This window comes from Leptonychotes weddellii, chromosome 11 (genome assembly GCF_054177405.1).
Source record: "Leptonychotes weddellii isolate Sample4059 chromosome 11, ASM5417740v2, whole genome shotgun sequence".
Taxonomy (NCBI): domain Eukaryota; kingdom Metazoa; phylum Chordata; class Mammalia; order Carnivora; family Phocidae; genus Leptonychotes; species Leptonychotes weddellii.
In genome coordinates, this window is record NC_138379.1 from 64,327,531 (window position 1) to 64,338,270 (window position 10,740).

Here is a 10,740-nt window from a genome sequence, read left to right on the forward strand (position 1 = left end):
TGGGAGGGATGGGGTGGCTGGGTGATGGACATTGGGGAGGGTATGTGCTATGGTGAACACTGTGAATTGTGTAAGACCGATGAATCACAGACCTGTACCCCTGAAACAAATAATACATTATATGTTAATTAAAAAAAAGAAGTAGAATTAAAGAGAAGGGATAAATAAAGTCAGGAGATGTGCTGCCCAGGACAGATTTAGCCAACTTTACCATTATGCTTCATTCTTCATAGTCTTCCAATTTGACCTTCAGAAATGGACTTGCTGTGCACAGCTTCAAGGTTTCCAATGAATGGTCAGTGAACTTCTTTCTCCAGATCTGACATTTAAGTGCTTATTGATCACTCAAAACCAGCCCCTACCCTCTGGCTCACACTGCTACCTCATCACACTTTGTCCTTATCCTGCTTATTCTTCAAAACCCACATCATTACCTGAAATCATATCCTATTATGTTATATTATATTTTGCTATGTTTTATTGTTCACTTGCTTATCACCTGTCTCTCTATCTAAATAGTAATGAGGGATAATTTTGTCAATCCTATTTGCTCCTGCATTATTAACATCTAAAATAGTTCCTAAAATATAGTAGGTACATAATAGATATTTCTTAGCTAAATGAATTGACTGTGGTATAGACTGCTATAGGAGGTAGTGAGTGACTTGATATATAACATTAGTTAATGTTTACTATTTCCCAGGCCTGTTCTGAGCACTGCACATCCATTCACTCCTTTAATACTCATTATATTTCTGTGAGGTAGATACTATTATTTCCTCATTTTATAGATAAGAAAAGTGAGGCACAGATTAGGTAACTAGCTCAATGTCATGTCCAGCAAGTTGCAGAGCCATGTTGGATCCCAGATTGTCTGCTTTCAGGGTTCCCTTAAACACCACACTAAAATAAGACAAGATACTACCAGTTTGTTTAGAGAAGTCTGCCCACATGAAAAATAAAGAAGTTCATAGGAATAACAAATGAAGATATAATCAATAAGTTTTCAAAGAGCCAAAAGTAGAGAAGGCTCCCAGAGGACTGAGGTGGTCAAGGAAGGTCTCACAAATAATCTGAAATTTGGACTGGTTCTTGAATAATGGTTTGGCTGACAATAGAGGACTCATCACTGAAGACTCAGTGATTACAAAAAAAAAAGCCTGTTCCAGTAAAGATGTAAAGGACCAATGATCACATGACACACAGACATTATTTTTGAAGGTTCTATTTGCCTTGGCTTCAAAACATTTACTGATGCTTATAAGGGAGCAGGGAAGAGGGAGAACAAACGTTAAGGGCCTGAAGATGTCAGTTCCTTGAGATGGTTCTGAAGGAGGCAACATTGCTTTTGGGACACTAGTGGTCCAGGAGTCAGGAATCCCACCTAAAGAAAGCAAGACAGTCAAGAAACACTCAACCACCTTCTCCCACTCTGTCTTCCATTACTGCAATGAGAATTGGTATAATTATTACCAGAGTGTTTAGAAAGTTAGAGTTTTGTTAATAAGAACTCATCTGTACCAGTTGGTGATTTCCCATGTGAAGTAAAAATCTCAATACATGATTCACCACTGATTGCCCTGGTGATTATTGAGATGTCAAAAGATTGGCATTGCTGTCAATGAGAAATGAGGTTGTTCATTCTCTCTTAGGACTCTCTGAGAAGGAGTCCTAAGCACTACAGGGTTCTAGCAAGGTAGGAATGTGTTAGAAAATGACATGCAAGACACAGCTCCCATTTTTTACTTCCCCATCCAAGACTAGACCACAAGATTCCACTGGTGGTGCTTTCAATTCCTTCTATTCATCAGGGCAGCAGAATTCATGATTCAATGAGCTAAGAATTAGAATCCTTTCTCTTGAAAATTGGTTTTTGTAAGTGCCTGGGGGGTATGACTAAGAGGTTTTGTGCACTGGGGTTTCAGTTGATGTTTGTAATTTTTCTTATTATGACTTAAAGGAAAAAACCAAAATCTAAAATTAGCACTTGTTTTTTTTCAACTGGGAACTTGGTAAACACACCAGCAATGGTGTGTGTGTGTGTGTGTGTGTGTTGCAATGAGCAATATTATAATTTCTTGACATTTTTATTGCCATTTCTGGACATATATAGAGAGGTTTTAAAAGTTTCTTCAGAGAGAGGGGGAAAAAAAGAAGAAAGAAAAAATGGCTGGCTTCCAAATCACCATATGTTTCCAATTGCAAATTCAAAAGCAGAAGACAGGACTTAACTCAAGCTATACAGACTTTTGTGGGAGTTGTAGAGCTGGGGAGGTAGGTCCTCTTCTTAAATTTACTTATTAGAATTTCAGTGTTACCCAATAACAAACGACTGGGAGGAAGATAAAGCATTCAGCAAATATTCATTAAGTACCATCTATGTGTAAGAAACTGGGTAGGGGAGGGTACAAAGAAGCTTAGGACATAGTTGGGAATATAAGATATGAGAGAAAGCAAAAATCCAATACAGGATGTATTCAACCAGAAATTCTCCAGGAAGCAGACCTGGTAAAAGAAGGATTTATAAAAGAGGTAAATTTGAGTTGAGTCTTGAAGATGGACAGTAAGACATTCCAGGTGAAAGGAACTATAGAACCAAAGACACAACGATGGGAGCTGTGCAAAGCACATTCAAGCATGATGACTGGGTCTGTGTTGATGGAACTGAGTTTGTATGGGGTGGGGGAGGACAATGGAAAAAAGATTGGTAAAGTAAGTGAAAGCCAGATTATTGCAAACTTGAATTACAGGCTTGATATACTGTTGTCATCATTGTTTAAATACTATTTAATCCAAACAATTCTATGAGTTGGGTATTAATTATTAGCTTCATTTTATGTGAGATGAGGAAACTAAAGCTAAGTAATTGTCCAAAGTCAACTAGCAAATATTTGGTGAAGCCAGACTTGAACTGAGTTCTGTTTGATTCCAAAGCCTCCTAACCTCTTTAGCTACAGTGGTTGAAGAGACTTAAATGATAACTGCTGTCAACCAGTGGGTGAGGCAATCCAGAAGGGACAGTGTGTTTTATGATAGGACCAGGAAATCAGAGACCTAAACTTAAGGTGACCTGCCACAGGGAGTGGTAGAAGTAGCAGGACCCATTGAGCTACTGTGCTCTGGATGACATCTCAAGAGGGACCTCACCACTGAAGGTAGACTTTCTAGCTCAGAGTTGGACAATTCTCTTTCCATATGAACATGCCTGGAAAACATTTATTAAAAAACACATGTAGGGTGGGGAGTCAGAGTAATTAAGGGTATTTGGAGCCATAGCAGCGCCAACATTTCCTATCTGAGTAACTGCACTGCTCCTTGGAGCAGGTAAGGATTTCCAAGACTCAGATCCTTAAGTCAAATCCAGTTAATAAATGCCCCGAGGCACAGTGAGTCACCAAAGTGACAGGAACTAGGGTCTCAGAAGCCACTCTATTTGCAAGTAACAGGTACCTAATTGTAAAAATGGCTTATTATTTCATGTTACTGAAAAAAACAAGGAGCTGAAGTGATTTCAAACATAGCAAGACCCAGGTGCTCAAAAAATATATGCAGTTAGTCTTTCTCCATCTCTCAGCTCTGTTATCCTCAATATTGGTTTCATTCTCAGGTCATTTCTCTGAGTGGTGGTAAACATGAGTAACAGTAGCTCCAGGCTTGCATCTTTCAGCTCACATTCTCAATGGAATGAGGGTAGTGTGACTTATGGAGTGCTCCTTTCTCCATAAATGCAGCACAATTCCTAGCACTAGGTCTTAATGATCTAGCCTGAGTCACATGTGCATTCCCACACCGGTTACAATGGCCAAAAAATGTCATGTTCTGATTGGCTAGTTCTGGGTCACAAGCCTCCCCCACACAGCAAGGAAACAGACTGAGTTGCACCCAAACCACCTGGTAGAAGAATGAGAAATGGATGGTTCTACAGGGAAAATTGGGTTGCTCTTACTCAAAAAAGAACAATGGTTGCTAGGCAGCCGTCGTTATAATGTTGAAGACACTACCAATAGGAGGAATGGAGGCAGGGCAAAGGGAATAAAAGAAAAAGAGCCATCTACCACTACAACGACGTGCAGGCTTCTAGGTTTCCCACTATCTATGGGAGGCCTGTGCCTCCCATCTCTCACAACTTTCCCGCTACACCCTTTGCTCCAGACTTGCCAAACCAGCTGGGCTCCATCACGCACCCAGGCCTTTGTATGGGCTGCTCCTCTGTCTGGAACGTAGACCCACCCTACCCCAACATCCACCTGGTAAATTTGTACTTTCACATGCTTGAGCATACCTCCTCACTGAACATCAGACATTCTTTTCTGTCTGTCCCCATAGCAATTCAGCATTTTTTTTTTCACAATGACCATTCCTCTTTATAGGTTTACCTTGGGAGTGGTGACTTGTAGTAGGCCACCTTGAGAGTTCCTAATAGTATGTTGAATAAATCGTTTACTGATTGCCATCTGTAAGGGGTCAAGTGGAACATAGTCCTTTCCTTGTACATGATATGCTGTAGACCCTACACATAGGATATACATACTTGTATGAATTAATGTAAGTTCTTTGCAAAGTCATGTAACAAGGTCTGTGACCTCATTTTCTGCTGCATTTTCTCAGAAGGCCAACTGTCCTCCTCACAGAATATAAGTATCTTTTAAGAAGATCTCAAAATAGAAAATCTTCTAAAACTTTTTAAAAAGATTAATTTAGATCCTCCCTTTACCACTGTGGTTCAGAGCTAAATAAGACTCTGAGATGCCCTCTGGCTGTGTGTGAGGTGGCCTGATCCTCCCCACAAAGGCTTCCTAATCAACAACATGATTTGGGAGACTGTTAGGACAGGATTCAAAAGATGGCAGAATATCCAGTGTTCCAGGCCTATCAGCATGCAGTTTTGATAACAGTCACCGTCTACCTTTAGGTAACCCAGTTTGTTTCACATGAGGAGTTCCAAGGAAGTCTTCTTGGGATTAATATTCTTGGCATCATTTTTCAGAATGTGGCATATTTGGGACAGGAATAGTCAGATACTTTATAATGGTGCTTCCCAAGAGGCCACTGACAAACTCAAAGCCTTAGCTTTTCACCAGGCAGAACTCTCGCCTTTTGTAAGTAGCAAGAACTGTGACAGCAAGCTTGCCAAGCTTCCAGAATGCAGCAAGTCCTGCCCAACCAGCCTGTCAAAGAGTGAGGTGATTTATAAGCCAGAGTCTGAGGGTACCAAAAATAATAAAAGATGGATAAGCCCTGAAGGGGACAGCTAAGAATAGTTTTCTTTCTTCACCATTCTTCAATGCTCTGGGGAAATCTTGGTAAATAGGCTGCTTACATCAGTTCTTGGGGAAGCCCATTGCATAGTCACGGCAGACATTAATAACCAATCAGGGGATTCTTTCTCTCAGGACCTGAGCTGGGTCTCATCATCCTTCTCATCACAGCCAAATATGTAGAAGAGGCAAGTGAAATGAAACTCATTCTTCTCTTGTGATACTTTTCTATGGCTTCCCACTGAGTTCTAGTACCATCTTTTCCTATTCTAGCCAAATCTCACTGATTCTCTATTATTTCTCTTCCCTAAATTCTATTTAAGACTCTTCAGCGTTCCACTCAGTGTAGCATTTATTTGTCCTCTATTTGTCCTAAAACTTTCCAGTAAGATTGTAAGGATCTTAATGGGCTCTTCTGTATCCATCACGGCCATAATGCCAACCAAAGTAAATACTCACAAATAGCTTACTGATTGGTTAATAAGTTTTGGACAAATGCTTTAGCTGTTGAGTATGGGGAAAGGAACTAACAATTATTAAGCAAGAGCTGTGTGCCAGATACTGTGCCAAGTGTTGCACTTATATTATTTAATCCTCAATGAAGAACTTTGAAGGAAGAGCACTCCCCATTTTACAGGTTAAGAAACTGAAGTTCAGAGAAATTATAAAACGTATTAGTAACAAATACACCTAGAAGAATTAACAGATTCAAGCAATGACAGTGTTTAGAGAAGTTCCACAGAAGAAATTGAGATATACAAGACACCATGTTTTCTGAATTTGTGTATTTGATATATGATCTACATCTGTATATATATCACATTTTCTTTTTCTATTTGTCCATCAATGGACACTTAGGTTGTTTTCATGTGTGGGATATACATTTTTAAATTCTTATTCATTGTTCTTACTTACTGTCCAAAAGATTTTTCACTGTTGATGATTAAAATTGTGCATTTTCGTATGTTTACATTGAAAAAAATAAAGATGAATAATGCACAGTTCTCAGTCTCAACGAACTCCATATCTACTGGATGGGACCAAAACATAAAACAGACATTTATATTATATAAGAGAGGTGAAGGATAAATTAGTGAAAAGGATATTAAAGGACCTCAAAGAAACAAAACCTAATCCAGTCTGGGGAGTCTGGAAGTTTCCTTGGAGGAACTGAAACTGTGTTTGTCTTGCCACTATTGCTTCACCAATACTTTAGCATAATGCCTGATGCCTAATATGAACTTGGCCAGCATTTGTGGAATAAATGAATGAGTGCATGAATGATTGAGGTCTCGACCTTACAGTTGCTGAGGAATTAGCCAGATGAAGGGGAAAAGTTTGGAAGGTGGGCTCCTAGAGGGAAAGTAGATCATAGGGAATATCATTCTAAGCAGAGGACACTGCAAAAGTAATGGCACACAGGAAGGAAACCAGATAGCTTGGGTGGAATATAACTAGTCTGACACTGCTGGAGATTAAAATAGGCAGATGAGGATGAATCAAGATGGAGCTACAGAAATAAACTGGAGCCATATTCAGGGGTAATATTGGAAATAGGTAACAATTGGCATAGCATGGGCACCAAGCTGTCAGAATAGATGCCAATCCAGAAGGCACCCTGAGGTGACAAGCTTTACCCCTTTAGATGCTTGATGTTGGAAGAAAGCCTGAGAAGCTTGAAGGTGGAGCTGGGTTGAATGGAATGGGATCTTGAGCTCAAGAGGGGGAGTTGGACAGGAACCTAGACGGTTCATCTAGAGTAACCAGAGAACTGGTATATATGCCAAAAGGGAGATGTGGTCTGGAGCCTGTGGAAATTCTTTTCTAATTGTTTCTCTTTCCCTGGTGAAACATGAAGCCAGGTCATCAGCTGAGAGTGAGGATGGGGGGAAAGGGATGGAAGTCTGTGGAGGGATGAGAGGGCACGGAACAGTCATGTGTAAGAAAGGGAGAGTGAATCAAGTAGGGCTTGCCGGATTGCTGGGCAGCACTAAGAACTCTTTTGAGGTTAATAGTCATGAGACTAAAGTGAAATTTATCACTATGATTCTGTGTTTTTTTCTGTGGCAGTGCTGAGCTCCATGAATGTTGGTGTGAAAAAAGTAGAGTGTTGGATTTAAACAAAGTTGTGTTTTTTCCAAGTAAGTATGAACAAGAAGTTAAAGCCTATCATAAATTATCTATGTATTTCAGTAGTCAGTAGTCTGTATTATAAAAGAAGACTGGATAGAGGATTTCTCATCCTATCTCTTGAGTCAATTTCACATGTACACCCCTGACATCTTGCTCTTCCCCTTCACAACTAAAGTTTTTGAAAATGTTGTCTGCACCAACTGGCTTCATTTTCCCATTTCTTATTGAGTTTCCACCCTCCTGGATGTTCTCTGGATATTCTTGCCAATCTTATGAATTCCTTTCCACTTGTTCATCTCCACATCTTTTCCTACCCTCCCCATTACCCCTGGGCTACCCTCTACCCCTATGGTTTGGCTTGCAGAGGACTTCCAAACCTGTGTCTCCAGTTCTCATCTCTCCCCTGAGCTCCAACAAGCTTCTCTCAGTCCTCACTGAATTTCCCATTTTATGGTTGGGACCACAAGGGAAAATTTAAAGCAAAACTATGGGCTTTATCTTAGGGTGTCAGAGTCTTCCATAGGCTCATGGGGTGGGAGTGTACCTTTTCATTTAAAGCTGATATACATCATGACTTCTAGAAGCAGAGCAAGCTGAGCTGTTTTCTTGGGAAATTATGGGTAGCTGGGGGCATATCAAGGGGAATTTGGAATGGTTTATGTGGTTTGAAAATTCTTGGGGCAAAACTGCCTTCTGGTTGCCTTTGGAAACTACAGTCCAGAATTGGAAAGGAGGTAAACAACAGAAACTCCCTCACTATTTGGTTTGCTTCCCATTTATACTTAGCTAATTGTTTTGCACTAACAAGAGAGCATGTTTCTCTACAATCCTCTTTCCACCCTACAGCTTGCTGCAACCATGGGACACTTGGAAGATGGAAGCCCAATCAGTTCACTTTCAGTTTACATACAAATGGAGACAGGTGCATTCTGCCATGCAATCCAGTGAATGAACTTTCTCATCTGCTTCCCTACTGTCTCTTCTCCAGCATGCCTAGAATGGACGGAATTCAGTTGGTATGTTTCTAGCCATCATCCAAGGCTAACAATATTGAAAATTTCAAAGCGGTGGTTGGTGGTCATGAGTTTAAAGTAGGGTTGGTGGTCATGTACAGTGTTCCCACATCCCATCCCCCAATGTGCATGAGTCACAACCTGCTGGCAAACCTCTCCCTTCCTTTTATATCTCCTCAGCAGGCCCTTGGGCTATCATTTCCTCCATTCCTCTCAATCTGCTACTTCTCTCTTGTCTGCTTTCTTTATTCCAAGAATTTGCTCACTTGCCACTGTCTCTTCTGTTGTTTCTGTCCCTGTGGATTAATACCTCTTTCTATTCCTTTACTATCATTTGTAGCAAGAGTTGACAAAGGAGAGGAGAAAAACCGGTAGCATCAGTCACTAATTTTTGTATTTGTGTTTTTGACACTAAATTCCTTCAGGGCAGACATGAGTTGATTAATTTCTGTCCCAGCTACCTTGCATAAGGCCTGGCATTTTCAGTAATTCTTACTGAAAAAAAAATGGAATGAATTTCTCTAAGAGTCCTTTTGCTAAGCTAACCTAGAACAGGATATAAGCTGTATATAAAAATTCAGACAAATAATGATGAAAGAGCAGATAATGATGTTAGGAATGAGGTCAAATACGCTTTTGGATTTTCAGAAAAGTCGAAATGCTTTTTTTCTAAACTGTATTTTCAGAGATTGGATCCTTGTCTTTGACTCATATGTTATCAGGTCTCCAAGAAACATTTTCCCATTGCCCGAGTGTGGGGCATGTTTACATGCAACAAACATTGGCCCCTCACTGCCCTTCTACCACTACTAACAATCCCTACTGTAGTTGCATCTTCTCTGAGTGGTGGGGGGTACGAGTGCTTGCCAGCCTGAACTCCTGGCTCAGGCAGTTGAGTAGGAGAAGAGGTGGGTGGTTCAGTAATTTATTTTTGCATGCCTGATTTAAACCATCCCCTTCTCACCAAATGGGAGCTTTCAGCTATTAGAGAAGACGTGAGGCCCCTTTTGTCTCTCTGCCTTTCAAGCTGCAAAGATGCCTTTCACCAGATCAAAAGATTAAGGCTCCTTCCAGAATTCCAAACCAGCTGGTTCTGAGAATTCTAAATGTGCCTGAAAAAAGCATCTGTTCTTTCCATGTTACTTCTATCTTCCCTTTATACCAACCACCTATTCATTTATGTCTGTTAAGGCTAATAAGTGGAGAATCTACAGTTTGTAAATCCAAAAGCAGAACCCTCTACCACACATGTATTATTTTCCTAATTTTGCTGGTTCCATAAAGACTCTAAAATAAGGCTTTCAATCCCTGCTTTTGACAGGCCGCCAGCCTGACATACCCAATGTTGACTGCAGCTGTCTTTCTAAGGGTAGAAGATGGCATTCGCACAAAAACTTGGCTTATATATTTTGAGAAACTTAAAGCCTTGAGAGGCTTTCTTGAACTGGTGTTTTGAAACTTCCTAATGCCCCAATTAAAAAGGCTTGCAGTTTTCTCCGAGTTTCACAGCGCAGCCTGGGGTAATCTGGATTGGGACGGTTCCAGGAGAGGAGGTCAAAAAAAGTGCAGATTCATACATAATGTATGTAGCATTTTAATAAGCATCCTTTCATACTACAGCTTCTCTTCATGACTTCCCATAAAACTTCACAAGCCACAGGCACTATGACTATTATTTTATAAAAGAGTAACAGAAGGAAATGTTCAACCTCTTGCTGTCTAAGTTGCTCCAGGAATTAAAATGTCTTTACACAGATGCCTCACAACAAAAATTTGTACTCTATGGCAGTAATTCTCACCCAAATCAGATAAATTCATGCTATATCAATTTATATCGAGCTTGAAATTTTCAACACTTCTTTATAATGTGATGATAGATTAATGTCCAATGGCAAAGGGGGCTTGAGCAACTACCTGCCAACCTTAGAGACAGAACAGGCAAAAAGATATAATTTAAGCAAAATAAACTAGGAAAAGTATTTTTTTAAGTTTATTTTGTTCTATTTTTATTTAATAGGAATAGGGCATATCAATTTTGAATGGGACCTAAAAGAATGTATAAGATAGTCTCTATAAGAGTCTCTGCTTAATGGCATGGCACACACTATTGACTGTTTACCCAAGGATCATTCCCATCCATTCTTTCTCATTTAGGAACCCTTGGAAATACATCTCTGAGCACCAAGAGTTGCCATATTGGGCCTTGATAGAAAATGGCACAACACTTAGAGCTAGATACAGTACTGGGTGAGATTTTGATTTGTTCCCCTTTGGACAGTGAGTAAATGCATTTCCCACTCAAACTAGTCCATCCCGTTCTTGTCCAAATCTGAGTG

The 10,740-nt window shown here is 40.1% G+C and overlaps 1 long non-coding RNA gene across 1 annotated transcript; it reads left to right on the forward strand.

Moving 5' to 3' along the window:
* The first annotated feature begins 7,327 nt into the window (after nucleotides 1–7,327).
* LOC145716068 (uncharacterized) lies at nucleotides 7,328–8,782 on the forward strand. Its single transcript, XR_014138398.1, has 2 exons — nucleotides 7,328–7,399; nucleotides 8,238–8,782. It is a non-coding gene; the product is annotated as an uncharacterized LOC145716068 (long non-coding RNA).
* Nucleotides 8,783–10,740: the final 1,958 nt, after the last annotated feature.